At 34.4% G+C, this 18,204-nt stretch overlaps 1 protein-coding gene and 1 long non-coding RNA gene across 2 annotated transcripts in view; one reads left to right on the top strand and one right to left on the bottom strand.

The window, feature by feature from the left end:
* Positions 1–16,364, top strand: part of vn (membrane-bound neuregulin protein vein) — a 309,296-nt gene extending 292,932 nt beyond the window's left edge. The window contains exons 6-9 of the transcript XR_001100113.2: positions 581–655; positions 1,336–1,724; positions 8,994–9,199; positions 11,165–16,364. The gene's annotated coding sequence lies outside the window, so the exon portion shown is untranslated. The remainder of the gene's footprint in view (positions 1–580; positions 656–1,335; positions 1,725–8,993; positions 9,200–11,164) is intronic.
* Positions 1–17,580, bottom strand: part of LOC105668497 (uncharacterized) — a 238,541-nt gene extending 220,961 nt beyond the window's left edge. The window contains exons 1-3 of the long non-coding RNA XR_001100114.2: positions 17,452–17,580; positions 17,237–17,283; positions 3,704–4,331 (exon numbers count right to left, since the gene is read on the bottom strand). This is a non-coding gene — a long non-coding RNA (uncharacterized lncRNA). The remainder of the gene's footprint in view (positions 1–3,703; positions 4,332–17,236; positions 17,284–17,451) is intronic.
* Between the last annotated feature and the right edge of the window lie 624 nt (positions 17,581–18,204).

Raw genomic sequence — 18,204 nt, 5'->3', positions numbered from 1 at the left:
TCCACCTTTTAACGTAGCCGTATCAAGGCCTTATACGCGTTAGACGAGATAGGTACGAGCGGTATGATTCACGAGCGACAGAAATAGAACTATGACCGTTTCCCCTCACATTCGTTCCTCTTCAGGGTCGGTGAAGAACCTTGAAGAGCCCGTGGAATCAGACGCTGTAGTACGAGGACGAGAAGCTCGTAGTTTCGCAAGCACATGAATTTTTTCAACTCAACTTAAAAATCGTATATAAAATAGTGGCATTGTGACTTTTTAATCTTTGATCAATTCGATTAAAAAATATATGTAAATCATTTTCTAATGTTAATCAATGTTAATCAATTTATAAATGTTTTAAATAATTAGAAAAATTTGATACAATTGGAAACACTAATATATCATTTTTTAAATGCAAAATTACAAATTTACATATTACAAACGAAGGAAACATACACTCATTGAGTTAATGAGTACCATGTGTAAAAAAATTAATCTTTATGTCTCAGTTATTTTTCAAGATTCACAGAGACAATATTTAGTTCACGTCAGTTACTTAATGGAAGACTGTTTTCTGTTCTTGCTCGCACTCAAGATATGGATAAGTTCTCTTCGTTCGCCGAGGACGTGACGCTTGCCCGCTTCTAGCGCATCTAGCGGCACTGTCAAGGTAAATTGATCTATTTCTATGGCTTAGCTAAGTTACTTGTTTATGAAAAGTATTTCGATGCATTATTGTTATTCTTTATATAAATATAAATTCTGAATTTGCAATCGGTTTTCAGTCGAAGAGAAAAATTCCTCAAGAATCAAATAATGATAACCAAAATATAGTTTTTCTTAATTATATTTTATAGATACCTGTGATAATAATTTGCAATAAGTTGCAAATTTCTTTGTCGAAAAGTAAATCACTTTCTGAGAATATAATTATAAAAAACTAATTAGTTTTATCATATTTTAAAATTATTATGTCGTCTATTTGTGAGATAGCTTCCGCTGTCCCGCTTGACCCCATTTTACGGATTACAAAAAACAGAATTGATTTGCGACGTGCGGCCAGCTTCCAATGCGCGAATTATCTCGAAAACGAAATGCGAAACCATCAATAGACTAACGCGCAACAGCAATAAACAAATCCCTCGCGGTACAGCGGAGCGCTCGCGGCTTTCATGAATTCGCGACCAATTTGGAAATATTTAACGATTACCCCGAAGCGTAAATCCGGTGTTCGTGGACGATGTCGTACGTCCCAGCGCATTTATCTAGATAATTCAGCGCGCGCGACCGCGCGAGACCGACGGGACGAGGACTAACCATCCATCTTCGTGGCGTTCTTTCTGCTTGCAGCTTGCACATCGGGACATTCATCGTGTTTTGTTTTGTTGTAGCCTCACCCACCCATTCGCCCCCCGTTCCCCATTCCCGTACAGGTTCCTGCATCCGCGACTTCGCCCTCCGCGCTCTCCTCGGGCTCTCCTCTTGCCGCGCGAACTCCCGTGTTTCCTCCTCCCGTCGTATTACCACCATCCGCCGATTCGCGTAACCGTCTCGAACACTCGTCGCTACTCGCCCTTCGTCACTTCTTCCCGATTTCACTCCCTCGAACCGTCCTATCCGTCATCATCTCTCTCCTCCGACATTCCCCTACGTTTCGCCCATTGTCCACCGTCATCCCCTCGACTTGTTTCGAGACGACGACGCCAGTCATCATCAGGAACCACCATCATTTCTCAAAGGTAAGTTCTAAGCAACTTTATTACGCCATCGTGAGTCGCGTTTTGCGAAGAATCCTACGACGTTTTCGCGTATTACGTTATATTGGGTGTGCCGGAACGACTAAATGTTCTTTCAACTATATAGATTTTACGACCACTTCGAAGCGCATCTTGTCTTACTTAAGTAGAAAATCGTTATTTACCGCAATTTTCAATGTTAAATTCTCGACGAGCAAGTAGCTCTGAGCTCTTTATTAAAACAAATTCAAGTAAAAATTAATTGGAATGCTAAGTTTAATACTTTCAAGGTTTCTTCTCGATGTCAAAGCTTCTTAATTCGCAAAGTTAAATAATTCCGCAAAATCTAGATAAAATTAACTTGCTATTTGATTAACTTAACTGAAAAATTTATTACTGCCTCAATAATAAAAAAAGACTACCATTCTCCTTAGTTTCTTTTCTATTATCTTTCTATCTAAAGGAACATGCGGTCTTGTGACACCCTGTATAACAGCAAAAAGTTGCCGCAACGGCCACGTCACTTCGCTGATGAACGGAGGAAGACGGAGCTGCTTTTGCGGCGCGAATAAAGGGGCTCAACGGGTTCCCCGTGATTTATCGTCCTGGCGAAGGGTAGCTGAGTCCTTGTGACACGAGTCACGTGCTATGTCTAAAGTTGAAGTTGCGCGACTCGGCGAAAATGATCTTCAATGCCGTGACTGCGACGAGTGAGGGATGGAGAAAGGGGGGGGGGGGAAGTAATTTTGTTTAGGACTCTCCTAGTTTATATAAGAGAAATTTGGAAGTGTAATTATATCTCCTTTGAGCTTGCGATAGTTTGCGCAGACTTTATTACTTCGTCGTCCACAAGCAAGGATATATATTACATAGGAAAAATGAAGGGAGTATAGATCTTTGCTCTCTTTACACAGTTCGCGTTACCTTACGTTCCTTCGAATATACTTTTATGGCCACCACAGTCTTGTGAGAGAATCACAATCGAATATCGATAACTGTTCGAACGAAGCACGTACGTAGAACATACATATATATATCTAACTGTATATCTCATGCAATAGCGTCCAGTGCTCCCCGGTGTCCTTAGACAGCGCTATGTCGGACGGAAACGATACGGCTGACCGTTTTTCGTAAAGAAAAAAGAGAAAGGGTAAAAGCTGAAAACTGCGCGCGGTAGGAGAAGAGGCCGTAGGGATACGGAGCTAGCCGGATGTCTCTGCGGAGCTCTTTGGTAAGCTCGTAGCAGTCCTTGCACGATGCCGAAAGCTCTTTGCGGGAAAGCTCCGGCTACGTATCCTCGAAACGCACGTCGCATAAACGCTTCGCGTAAAAGGTACACTTCGCGTAGCCGACTACGAAAAAGCACGACGAAGTCTTTATATATTACCTAAAGAAGGAAGATACAAATCTCGTGGAATAAGCGTTACGTGAAAAAATTCTCTTCGCTATTGACAGTTTGTTTCTTGTCGTCCGAGAAAGACTGAAAGTCTGCGATATAATTTCTCAACTGGCGATGTTATTTTTTATATCCGAGAATTAAAACCAAGCAAATAATTTTTATTGTAACCTTTTCTACTTAATATTTCACTAATTTTTGCATTTTTATTATCAGTATACAATCTCAAATATCTTGTAAGCCTAACAAGATTGAATTAAACACAAACAACGGGTGAGAAATAAATTATTCGCACGCGATAGCCGATATCGCGCGTATCAAAATGCGCTATCAAAATTAGACTAAAGCTTAAACAATTTAAATTTCGAAAAAATTAAATCTTTTTAAAATATTATTTTTAAATTATAAAATATTATGGCGCTATTAAATTCATATTTTATATTTTTATTGTCTCAAATAAAAATTTTGACGTTACTATAATAAGTAACTTTGATAAGTAAAAAAGCTTAGCTCAACGCTTCGCTATATTAAGCTCGCTTCTATACCGCCACCGTTAAAAAAGCATTTTGTGCAATAAATTACTTACCATATCGTTGCTCTGCTGTCGCCCGATGCCTCCTAGGCCTCCTCCTCCTCTCAGCAATCCTTCGAGGCACTCACCACACTAACTCACACGCGTTCGCGGCGCACGCCTTGCTCGCGTGCATATCCAAATACGAAAATCGCGCGACTTACTTTAAACGGCATTCCCGACGTCGCAAGCGAATCGAACCGAATTGTCCAAAATGCGACGTTACGCGCGAATCCCGTCCACGTTTCAGACGACCGCACTTATAAATTAGGGCACGATTCTCTCAAAACAGAGGGCAAAGTAAGCTCGAAGAAGATGAGGTGCGATTAGTCATCCAATCAACCGACTAGATACAAGGCACCTGAAAAGCATTCGGTAGCCATTCTATTGGCCTTCATGTAGAACCGAGTAGATACCTTTGCCGTAGTCGAGATTTTATGATTGAAACCTAACCTTTCCCTCCCCCGAGCCAAGCCCAAAGTAAAAAAAAATCGTGTCCCAATATTTGTCATACAGCAAAAATGCGTTCATCTATAGATTCGCTATAACTCTCGGCATTAACGGCACTCCCGACGCGCATTTTGTTATACTATACGACGGAACGAATATATTTTGTAGCACCGATTACGCGCACAAAGTTGATCTGTAAAATAAAAAAATAAATGCAGATTAGCGTTTGAAATAATTAATATTTATAAAATAATTACTGCGCACATTAAACTTTATATTCGTTTATTTATGCACACGTCTAAACAAAGAATTAAAATTTTCAAAAATATATTTTTTGAATACAAAAAAAAGTTTAATTAGTTGAAATAATATGTAAAAAATTTCTAAGAATGGTGAACGACGAAGAACGTAAGGTGCGGTTAATCATGGGGTCAACCGGATACCAGGTAGCATTTCGGTGCCAATACTAACGGATTCAAGTCAAAACATGCTGACTTCTTTGCTGCGGTTCATGTGATTTAAAAGTTACTATCATGCATTAGTAACATTACGCTTTTTTTGGGATTGCAAAAAGTAACATAATAATCGCATGCATCATGTATCATACACTCAAAAAAATATTTCGCTGATGTAGTTAGATTTCTAGATATCGCAACAAGAATGTATCGCTATTTTTCGTATCTGTGAAAACATTGTTTGTCACATACAGAATTTATAGCAGTAATGTTCTAGCAATAGCTTCTGAAAAATTTAGGTGCCATTGCTAAATGTTATTCATTGCATGATCTAACACGTGATTGATCTTATATAGATAGGCGCTTTAGAGAAACTTTCTTTTTAAAGTTCACAAACAATACAGATATATATTCTGTTTCTGTCATCTAAACTGATTAAGTAATTACATATGCGATATCACAACAGTTGCTAATCATTTATCTGTTTTAGTTAATTTTTTACACCTAGAAAATTTTAGCTATTATTGCAAGATCATTTTTTTGAGTGTATGTTGGCACGTCTGATACTAAAGGGTCCCAATCGGGATCCCATGATAAAAGTCGATCCTTTCCTCCCCCGAGCCGAGTCCAAAGTCGATAAGAAAGCCCCCCGCCCCTCGAAAGAGATTCGCGCGATCGTGTCCCAATATTTATCGCATGATTCGGCGAAATGCGTTCGTCTTACGATTCGCTAGAATGCAACGTTTTGTACTCGCGCGGAACTGTAACGACACTCTCGGCATTAACGATACTCCCGACGCGCATTTTATTATAAAACGAAACGAAATTAGGGCAGGAAACAAATATGAAGATTCACTAGCGCCAAAATAGTAGAAAAATTCATCTGTAAAAGATAAGTACATTTCCATTTTAATAACGTTCAAAACAAAATTATAACATAGCTATATTACAACTTAATAATATTGTTATTCATAAATAGAATCCTAATCCTTGAATTACAAATTAATTAAATAGATGCGATGGCATGTACGCTTGACCACGTATGCGAACGTGCGTGAGTTCATACATAACGCGCGGCATACATCTGCTTTATAGTTAGCAAAGCGCTACCGCGTGTAATAGCGTGTAATGCCGGCGCATGTCTTATCGAATCCATAATTACATGAGGCGTATAACTTGCTCGAATAAGTAGAAAATTGGTTAATGAATAACTACTCAACGAATATCAATTAATGTCAAATATGACTTGGTAAATTTTCTTCTTTCCACAGTAAATAGCTAGAAATCAGAATTTTATTGGTTCTATTTTTTTTCCATAATTTTTTTTTTTTCAAGATTTTAGTAATTTGAATAACCGAATATTCAGTTTAAATATACATGTAAAATACAATCAAAATCATGTGACGGTTTGAGATTAAAAATTTTGTCCTAGTCATAAAATCCTTAAAATCGTAAAAAGATGTTTTGTTTTAATCATTTATAACTTAAAAAGAAATTTACGTTTAAGTTTCCGCTTGTGAAATATATTTTTCTTATTTTGAAATGTCTAATTACATCCAGCATGCTGTAACATCCGTAATTGCAAAAGGAGGAGAATCAGTTAAATTGTGATTAAAGTCAATCGAGCTTTCATAGAGAGTTGGCGAAAGCAGCTCTAAGAGCCGATAGTGTTAGAGCTTTCGCCAACACGCTATCGCACATGGAGATGTTAGCTTTGTCAGTCTCGACTGTGTCATGCCCTGCAGTGATCGCACGCGTGCGTATCACGTATCCTCGCTTGTAGTTGAAGAGAAGGAAACGGTGAGTGAGCATTCAGACATGCACATGCATATACAGAGATATATGTATATATTCTTAATGCGTCTGTAATGGACTTGCAAACTATTCAACGCGCGCGAAACTCGCGTTAACTTAAGCACGGTTACAAAGCCGATAGTTGTTAACTTCCGGGATAAGGCAAGGGAGAGCCTCGAGACACGGTACAAGTGCTGGTTACCACGCCCGTTAGTCCAACCGGAAACTTCGCCGAAACCGAGGGTCGTTAATAATTTAATCAATAAATAAATAGAATAAGTTTAAAGCATAAAATTGTAATCAATAAATAAATAGAATAAATCTAAAGCATAAAATTGTAATCAATCATTGTAAAATACTTTAAGGCAAAAATAACTGAAATATAAATAGACATTATTTTGAATAATAATCTAAAAAATTATATGATTACAAGAATATCCAAATATCCTTAAAGATTTTCAAATTCTATGTAATAATTTCATTTTGCAATAATTATAATAATTTCTTTTACTTCAATTTGCACCACATATTGTAAGAGATAAAGCAATTTTTATTTAAAAAATTATCTAACAAAATATATAGATGTTTTATGTAATTTTTTTTATAACAAGAAAATTTAAACCTTATGTTATTAAGAATTCATTAATTTCTAACAATAAAGACATAACTATTTAAAAAAAAATATATATGTACATATGTATAGCTTTATGTACACATACTATAAACATCTTATAATATTTATATATAAAATTTAGTTATAGGAAATCAAAAAATATTGTATATTATATAAGAATTTATTAATAACGTAATCTCATTCTATTTTATTCATTAAAGTTTATTTTTCATTAACGTTATTATCTATGATTTAATGCTCTGTATCTTCAAAACTTTTCAGTCTATAAATATTCGATGGCACGGAAGAAATAAAAAACCTTCAAGTAGAGTATCCCAAGCGCGATAATAATTAATACATTAATTTTTAATTAACCATAAGTCGACCGGCGCTGTCCTATAGAATCGATAACTCGCCTCGAAGCGTCAAGCGACCGCACAACTTTTCCGAAAGTAACAAACGATGGCTCGGATGTGTCAGACCTGGTGATTAACGATAGCTCGCGGTCCGTGTTCTCCTGCTCATTGCTAACGATCGCCGTCGATGTCAACGTGATTCATTTCATCAATTATCGTCGGCCGGATTCTCGCCGACGCGACGATGATGGCCAGACAATTCGCCGATGATTCTCAACCGCGAACATTCTGACGACGATTTTACGATCTTCATAGATAACATTATATTAGACTCTTATCGATCAAAACGTCTGTCAGATAAGATATAATAAACGTACCGATCTTCATGTGTATTAATTTGAACAAATTTTTGATAAAATATTTTTAGCGGATATTTTTTATTCTAAAATATTAAATTACTAACATTTAATATTTTCCTATAAGTGATAATATATAGAATGCATTAATAATAATAAAATACAATAAAAAATTAAATTAAATTTATGTAAAATGTTTGATTTCCATAAACTTTTTAAACTCAATTTGAACATAATTACCAAATTTATTTTCAATTTCTGTTTTTTGTTTTTGGATTACTCAATGATTCGCTAATAAAAATTTAAACACACCGCTTCAAGAATTTATCAATAAAACGTACGACCCTTCCGACACCAATCGGCGCAAGAACCGAACTCGACGGATCTAACGATCGTAGCTTAATGGTCCGTTCTAATTAGAGGAAGGCCCATTATCGTCGCTAGGTACTGACAAAACCAAATCTACAGACTACATCTATTATCTAATTCTAGCTTGTAGTGTATGTAGCTTAGTAATTTTCAACAATTGGCGAGTTCGAGAAGACAGGAAACAGAAAAAGAACGATAATAGTAAATACGGTAAAAAAGTCATTAGAAAGACTTGATTACCTCAATTAAATAATTGGGAGAGCGGTTAATTAAGTTTACAACGACCCAACCATTTCCCAAAGTTAATCCTCTCAAGACACTGGCTCGTTAACTTCGCTAACTTCGATTAAACCCCTTCTCTTTCGAAGAGCGTGAAGAATTGAAAAGTGATGAATCCAAACAACTACTTAATTGCTTTATTTAAAAAAAAATAGAAAGCTTTTTTAAATAATTATTTTATTTTATTAAAATTCGAAATATTTATATCTTATGTTTATCATTTGTATATTGTATCTATATTTTTCATCTGTTATATCTTTGAAAATTTCTATCTTACAACTTGTAATCGTAGTATCAAGATCTCGATATCGATTGAAATAAAGTATATTGTTTCTGATTCAGGCACTCATTTATAAACGCGTAGACTCGGTGTCTAACACACCCCCAATATCCAATGACTCAGCTACTTCCGGGCTCGAACTTAATCATTCAATGCATAGCTCCCAGCAAAAGCGAACTCTGCCCCCTTGCGTCTCGCCCCTCAATCTAACAGTTTCCTCGGGGAAGGCCGGCGACCCTGATGCTCGTAGATAAACTTAATGGTTCCGGGCTAATTAGGCCGGAAGGAGCCGACGGCATTAGCGGCACCTTTCGCGCTACAGGAATAATGTTGCCCACCGCTTCCTGCCACAGGAGAGCCTCAGGAGACGAAGCGAGCCGCCGACCAACGTCATCCTCGCGCACACCGCATCCTGGACCGTCGTGAGTCAAAATTTCGCGAGCTATCCTGGACGAAAGCCATCGCGTTGAGTGCCCTTTTCCGTGAGACGAAGGTCTATAGAAGCAGTGGAAAGTTTCAACTCTGTGCCCGGAACTCTTCGTCCTGGATTGCGACAAAGGTGAGGACGGACACACGGTAATGCGAGTTTGTTCAAGAAGAATGCAATCCGAGGAAAGTTTGGTGAAAAACATTCTTCTTCAAAGCGAACAAAGATACATTCAGTGCTCGAAATAAATCTAAATTTCTAACTTTTCAAATAAAACAAATGAAAAATTCAATATTTTAATTTTAAAAATATATAAATTCTTCTAAATGTTGCCATAATAGCAATTTTTTAAATTTTATTTTAATATTTTGCCAACATTCTAAAGTTTTATAGAGATAATTTAATTTCAAATTCAATAAAGTATCAAAAGTCAAATAATTTATACTATTGAGCGCGTTTCCTTTACTTCTCATAGTAAAGTTAATTAAAAAAAAAGTTCGGGAAATAGAATATGAAACCAAATTTAACGACAATAATAATCAATATGTCATTTTTTTACGCTATAAAATAAATGTAACTTTAGATCTAACTTTTATTTCAAATTATTTTAAATTCGAGAAAATGTTATTTAAATAAGGTTATTTCGATAAAAACATTATAAATGTAATAATCAAATGTTATCTCGGATTGTTTATTCCACATTTTGTCTAAATATTATTTAGTGTAATTATATTATATTGTTAAAATCTATAAACATAACTGCATCTGAAGCGTTAGTTGTCCCACAGATGAAATCAATATTACACAGAGTGCAATTTTTTAAAATACCCAAAATTTTCTAAATTACTTTCCGTAATTTTATCAAAAACAATTTATCAAATATTTTTATAAACAAGAAACCAATTATAAACCATTAAAAATAGCTGACTAACATTAATGGAATTATATGGCTATCAATCGGAAGTCAATGTATCATTTGTTTTCATAATAACGCCGGCAAAATATTGACTGTATTTGACAGCTCGCAAATAGATGCTTGAAGTTCAATCAAAATTCACAATCTTGGCAAGATTGTCGGATAATTATCGCGCTGAATTCATTAAATCGCAATTTGCAATAGCCGATCACGCGTGTAACGTGACTCGTAAGAAAACCCGGTACGCGAGAGCCATAAAACAAAATTTCCATTCGCTCTTGTTAAAGCTAAAAACAGAATAAATTATCGTCGAGCACGTCGATTCTATTACCCGCCACGACGTTGTTCGTTTGTTGAATGACAAGACGGGGGAGACTGCACTGGAGATAGTCTATTATACCGAATAGCTACCGAGCCCTCGTAAGAAAAACGGAAGAGTGCAACGAACGAAGAGGAAGAATCGGAGATCGTGTGGTAGACACAGACATGAGGCACGGAAGAAGCACCGAGAGAAGAAGCCTTTTGGTCTCTCGATGCTTTATCCATTATCCGTGATACCGCGAGCAACAACCGTATCGAAACGATATTACGGATACTACGGCAAGAGAGGAAGTTTCGTGGAAAACTGTATCATCTGCTTCCCCTTCGATGTGCTTTACACACGCCAAACCGCTGAGATTGTCCAAGTTCGCACAAAACGGCGCAACTTTGACAATGACCAACAGTTATCACAAATGCATTCCCCCCTTAATTTATTATCATACTCTTTTTATATTAAGTTGATCGCTCATCGCATCACTTTAAAGTAATATCTAGTTCGTATATTTTATGATAAAAAAACTTATTAATTTATCAAAAGATAAATTTACCTGCAGAAAATATCTGGAATCTCTATTAAGTCAATTGCTCTTTATTTCTCCTCTCATTTTTGGTTTTCAATCTTATTAAATTTTTCAATTTCTCGAATAAGAAATTAAACAAAATACGCAAAAAATATGTGTTGTGAACTTTAACAAATATATGAAAAAATATTTAAAATAATATAAAAGAATTTATTTTGGCTTGGATCAAGACAGAATAAAATATGAACGAGTGTTTGAGAATCAAGATTATTTTCTTTTTGTTTCCAAGACGATTTCACAAAGCATCCATGTTGAATAAATTTTATTGTTTGCTTACAGACTATCACACTGAATATTCGCATATTGGCCGGAAGAAACCAACCTCTTCCATAGACGGGATTAGAAAACTTCTAACGAATCTCTACGCATCTCGCCACCTCATCTGCAAGAAAAACTTCGGCCCTCTGTTCGACGAGAAAAAATCATGGGATACGACGAAAAGCAAACGTGAAAAAGAGTATTACGAACAATTTGCTGTCACTCATTATAATTCATTGGAGAATTGTTATAATCCTGATTGAACTAAGACGATTATCATAATTAAATCATTATAAACCGCGGCTGGATATTGATCGTAGATACATATATGTGAATTCTTACATTAACAAAATCTATAATCGTTGAGGACACATTCTTTAATTGTCTGATTATTATTAAATTAATTCTTTTTGTGTAGCATTCTAAAATATGTCCTACAACTATTAAAATATTCTCTTGTAGAATATTTTCTACTTCAAATATATATATATATATATATTTCTAAGTAATCATGATCTTCAAAATAACTTCTAAAAAAAATACTCTCAACCAGGATTATATCATTTTTCCAATTTTCAGACAATAGTAAGAAAAAAGTAACAAAAATACATGAATCAATTTTCGATGTTTGCTTATATTACTTTTTTCCATGAAAATATTGAATTCAGAGCTCGCCGAATAATTCATTTCACGTCGTACAAGTCGATCGAGGAACGAAACCGCGCTTGTGATTTGTGATAGGACAGAAGGGAAAGTGTATCAAAGAGTTTCAAACCTCACGTTTTCGGCGAGATTTGTAAGCGAGAGGAAAGTGGAATAAGAGAGAAAAGCCGTCGTAAAACCATGCCATAGGGCACACGCGCAGATCGACGTAGTACAGCAGAGATGTCGTGATATCATTTTACGGGATTGCGCACGAAGAGGGACTCACGAGGATGATCTCGAGTACTGTAATAGGATTTTCAGGATCAGAGTTTTACGCAGAGGAGACCGCGATATCTTCCGGACAAGCAATAACAAGTAACGCAAAATTTTCAACATCTACAAACGGAACATAGCATTAATTAGCAAAAGTGTCTTACAGTTACATAAACCACTTTAGTTCCAAATTCTAATTAGGCTTTAGAATATTTTATAGATTAATACGAAACGAGATAGTTAATTCATATATATATATGTTTATATATTCCACAAATTTATATTGCGAAAAAACGTTTCAATTTCTTTACGCTTACGAAATTATATTATGAAATATTATATTTCCTTTATCTTTGTCACGTATTTCCTTTATTTTCACCACAGTGATTTGAAGTTATCTTTCTTAGTTATACTAGCTTTAAAATTCAAAGTATCAGACATACATCTCAAGTCTCGAGAAATGGACACTAAAATTGTGAATATATTAAAGCCGAAAAATTTGTATGCAAGCCGGAAGATATGTCACAAATGTTTGTACGCTAAGAGAAGACCTGCGTCAACCGCGAAAAAGTGCTCCAAAGAGATTTCGCCGAAAAGAAATCCGGCCTCAATGACGCGTTCAGGGTGCCCCAATTGTACAAAATAATCCCTCGTACCTCCTTTTTTAGGCGTCCGGCGCAATGCGTCGACTCTCGCGCGATCGAAACGTGTCGATTCCTCGTTTTCCGCCCGCGGAACGGAAAACACAAACAAACGTGAAAGGCGAGTAACAGAAGACATGGTGAAATTGTACGACGACGATGACATGGTTTCTCCCGTGCTTTTCGATTTTCAACCAGTTACGTTGTCGCCACTCAATAGTAAAACCAGGTACACTTTAATTAACGAAGCTCGCAATAAACATTGGCATAAGAGCAGCTTTTGCTAGAAGAGACGAGTAATTACATTTTCAACCTCATCGCGACCGTAATAGCGAATGCGAATGATTTCTAAGAATTTCTTATAATAATTCATGTTTTCATTCTGCGTACGATTGTTTAAAAATTATTTTTATAGAATTATATCGCGCATCATTAAATTATTCAAAAATAAAATTTAACAAATTAAATTTTCCGATATTAAATTCTTTTGATATTAAATTATAAATACGTTTCTCATGGTGGAGTAAAAATTGTTAAATTATTTTGACAATCACACGTTTATAATTATAGCTTATTTAACTTTCTTCACTTTTTCTATCATTTTTACTTTTCAGTATATAAATCGTCACAAAATTATGATGTAAAATACTTTGAGAAAAATTAACAAAAAATTCCAAAGCGATATTTTTTATCATTTGCTGGTAGTACAAATAATGACCGAACACGTTTCGTGCTTCCGTCGACGAGAGTGGACGCATGCGCTTACTTTTTACATTTTAGAAACATACAATTATGTATAGGTAGTTTTGTGGGCGAACAAACGAGCAGAGTGTTCCGAATCGTTCTCTCATGTGATGAGAAACGGAAAGTACTTTGCGATTCTAGCTATGTAAACCGAAAGGACTCTCAAACAAGAAGAAGAGAAAGAGAGATCGCCGTAGCGTATGATGTCCGTGCAAGCTTACTAGTGCCGCCGTGCTTTTTCGTCGAATTCATTTCGTCGCTCGTACCTATCGAACGATTTGTATGAAAGTCATCGTGAGTCATCGTAAGACTTGCCGTAACAATCGATATCACGCGAGTCGATATTAATCGAGTTTTGATTTTATTGCAGCGAAAATGCCAATGGATAAAAGCTGCACAAATAATATTAAAAATCTTCATTGAAAAATATTATTTTTGTATATAATTCTCAATTTCTACAACATAGTATGAAATTGGTGCAATATTATTTGTTTTGTTATTCAACAATATATAAAAACATAAAATGTATTTTTAATTTTTATACATTTTAAAAATACATATGTGATATACTGTGAAAAAACGCAAAACAATTTTTGATAACTATTCAGAAATATAATATTATATTATTCAAAATATTAGTTTAATTTGTCAAAATATTAAATCAATTTAATTCTTAAATTCTTCAAGATTCTTTAATGATTCGTTTAACATTGACTCGACACGAATGCGCGATTACCGAGACAAGACGGCGAGTCTGCGAATAGTGAACAAAAGAAAGAATGTATTTTATGATATTTTACGCATAAAAAAATGATCGTAAATCGATATAGCGTTAGTCCAAGATAAACTTAAGTAGAGATGTATAAATAAAATGACAATGCGGCGTGCCGTTTTGCGTACGTTTCGCGCGAAATACCGCGTCGCGATCGAACGCAATTTTACACGTAAGAAGAAAATGGATTTTCGGTCCACGAGATGGATGGGACCGCGGAACGGTGATTGAGCATCACGCGCATACGTCCATCATATCGGCAATTGATTAATTAACGATGGATGTTTACTTTATCAATTATAGTGACCGGGATGTTAGTACTTTAACGATAGTATCGATTTCTATCCTCTCACGTATTCGATCAAAATTGCAATCGAAAGAGAGAGAGAGAAAGAAAGAGAGTATTTGTGACTCGTAGAACCCGGATTGTATGAAGAATACGATCGAACGACACGATCAAAGCTATTTCTCAAATGATCACCGCGAATCACCGTTCTGCGAGGACGATGCCCAATCACTAGTATACTAAGCGCTACTGTAAAATATTGTATATTATTTCGCGTTGTTTATTTTTCAATGTTTTTACTAGAGACGCGTTTCTACGGTATTTGCGAAGAATTACCGCATAATGTTACTAAAGACGCGAACCGTGCTGCACCGTTATATCGTATAAGTTGCGACAAAAGGACCTATCTATCGTGAACAATGTCGCCACTTTAAATTATTATGAATCACGAAATAAAAGTAGTAGAATATATACAAAAATAGAATATATAAAAAAAGTATACAAAAATTAAGGGAGAGCTTATTTTTGCGCAATTGCTCCAAACAACTTTTGCTGTCATTGGAGAAAAATTCGAATAAAACTACATTCCGACAATTAAGAGGCTAATAGTAAAACTATTATTAATATCCTATTTAAAATTCACTTTCAATCAGTATCAATTTTACTCATTAAACTGTAACTTCTACATTTACTACGTAACATTGAACTTCAGTGATTATTAGCTAAAAAATGATTTTTTTCTTTGTTACGTATATATCTTCTTTTCCACGAATTTTTCTAACGAAGTATATCTTGTCTCGCTAATTTACATCGCGAAATGACTTTAAACGAATCATGAACTAGCGAATTCGATTACCGTCAACTGTCTGATGTGTCGCTCTCTTACGGTGTTGCGGATCAGCGAGATAAATACGTTTGTAAAACTGCAGCGTATTTTCAGCAGCTTTCGCAGTGTGTGTGAGATAAAAACGAATTCGGAGTAAAACTAGTCTAGGGCACATTTAAAAAGCGTATGGCTTGAGTGCGGAAAATTATTACGAGTGTAACGTCCGTCTTTGGTATAAATCACGTACTTTTGAGGAGAAAGAGAATACATATTTCGAGTTGGAAATCTTATAAACGTCTAATTGTACACAATTATATTCGCGAAACATCGCAACGTTAGAAATAAAAATTATCTCCTGCAAAATGTATCATTTTTATCTACCAAAAAATTCTTGGCTTTACATCATTTTCACAATGTTAATTTAAGAAAAAATAGATATTAAAATAAGACAACTATGTTAAATCATAAAAATCTGAATTATTCATTAAAGATAAAAAAATGAAAAACTTGTTGATGTTATTCGCATAAATATAGAATACTTGACATTTGCAAAGGTAAATCATCGAAATCTAAAATGTTTATAAAATTACATCAAGAGTCTAGAATATATTTTATGATTTTGAATATTCGAAAGTACTATTTTCTCAAAAGTACCATATGTCTCAAAAATGAGCCAAACGGACCGAGTCAATATCGCGTAAAGCGAACGTTTGCGTTCCGCGATAGTCTTTATAGCAAAGAGACTACGCACTGTGAACTAATATGGCTAATTCTAGCAGCACGAAGTATTAACGTTAATAGCGAAATTATTGTAAAAGAGACGTAACGGCGAATTACTAATAAAGGCATCGATGTTTCCCGGAACGATCTTCTTCGATCGTGTATCGACAAGACCGAGACGCGCTCGGGACAGATATAAATGGAAGATGCGATACTCTTTTATTCCGATAATTGGCTACTCTTTGAGGAGAAAACGCCACATTTATGACGATATCGCCTAATGAACAATATGCAATAAAAAATGTTACGCTCTCTATGTGTTTCAAAATATTTACTTTCTCCCTAAGTTAAGAAACAAGATTCATTTATGATCTGTAATTATTATGCAAAATAAACGATAAAATCGTAATTACAGATTAATGTAAAATAATGCAAGATTAAAATGGTACAAGATTAAAAAATTCATAAAATATTTCTGTGATCAAAATAGGGCAAAACAGATGCACATCGAAATTTTTACTTCCATATATATATCCAAATATAATACGACAAATAGTAACTATCTAGATACATGATCGAATAAATGGAAAATACTTATACTTGTAACAACATTGCAAAAATAAAATAATGCTTTTTAAACATTTTTCGTGATATATGTATAAAAGCTTTTGCAGTAAATTTTAATAATTTCGTTTAAAAAATTGTAAAACTAACGACACCCCAAGAATAAATCTTTAAAATACATGCTAATTATTTGAATAAAAAACAATTACATAATTGTAAATATGTATATGTGTTATCATAATTATGTATATTTTAAATAATCTGTAAATAATAATAGATTTATGTGTTTATTTATATCGCACCATAATTATCATGCATCATTTCGCAAAAATTAATTTAGTAGAGATTTCAACTTAACTGTCTAGCTTTTCAATCGACATAAATTTTTATTACTAATAAACTTAATAATATAATTGTTTTAAATTAATGTTATTTAGCAAAGATTAGGATATGTATAATTTGAATTCTGCTAAATTAAACTATGAATTATAATTCAATCATTAACTAGAAATTATGAGTGAATAAAAATTATAAATTGCTATGAGAAATTACAATGAGACAAGATATAATATTAAATTTAATAATTATTAAAGAATAAAACACACAAGTCATATTGACTTACCGGCACAATACGCAGCAGCAGCGGAGTTGTTGATCTGCAAAGTTGATCTGTAAAATACAAAAGAACATACAGATTATAGCAGCGTATAAAATTAATAGGCATTTTCAAGCATCTTAATAAATATTTAATTTATATAAATTATAATTGTGTATGTATGTCAAAATTATATGCATAAGTAAATAATTATGCATATTTAAACAAATAATTATACTCACCAGCCAGGATATTGCAGTTTACTTCATCCATACAGATCTCGCCTTAAATTGTTCTGTATCAACCCCATCAAAGAATATAAAAAACTCGGTTGCATTTATTTTGTTGTCAGTCACACATCTGCAAAAGAAATATCAATCTATACAATTCACAGTCAAAAATTATAAATAAATAAATTTACAATACATTTTGAAGATATCACATAAAATAAAATGCCAAATAAAATGCACTTTGTGCAGAACACATCCATGTACATAATTATAGTAAATTATTATTACTTTAAAAATTGCGTAGTTAATTCGATATTGTGTGTGCACTCAGAACGAGTGAAACAAATAATGATTGTCTTGGCGATCACGTCAAGGTTGTTAGATGTAAGTGTATCATGTTTTACCTAATTTATTTCCAATGAGCTGAATTTTCAATATGTTACATCTAATTAAATGTTGCATCTAATATATCACGCTTTACTCATTATTGTATGCACGTCTATAATATTAAAATCTGTACTCACTGGTATACTCTGCCTATTTCAATCCGCGTCAACAATGATCGACATACCGTTTCGAAACACAATTAATCGTGAACAATCGTGATAAATAATATGTTCCGACAATCGCGCATCACTTTAATCAATACCCCCGATAAAAATTCACGCTCATTATGCATTATTTAATACAGATTAATACGATTAAGATTCACTGCAATTATTCGCGAAGCATTTGCATTCTACGTTCTGAAACGACGCGCGGAAT

Source organism: Linepithema humile, chromosome 7, assembly GCF_040581485.1.
Source record: "Linepithema humile isolate Giens D197 chromosome 7, Lhum_UNIL_v1.0, whole genome shotgun sequence".
NCBI classification, from domain to species: Eukaryota; Metazoa; Arthropoda; class Insecta; order Hymenoptera; family Formicidae; genus Linepithema; species Linepithema humile.
Note: the sequence above shows the minus strand (reverse complement) of the source record. Positions and strands in the feature narration are given on the sequence as shown.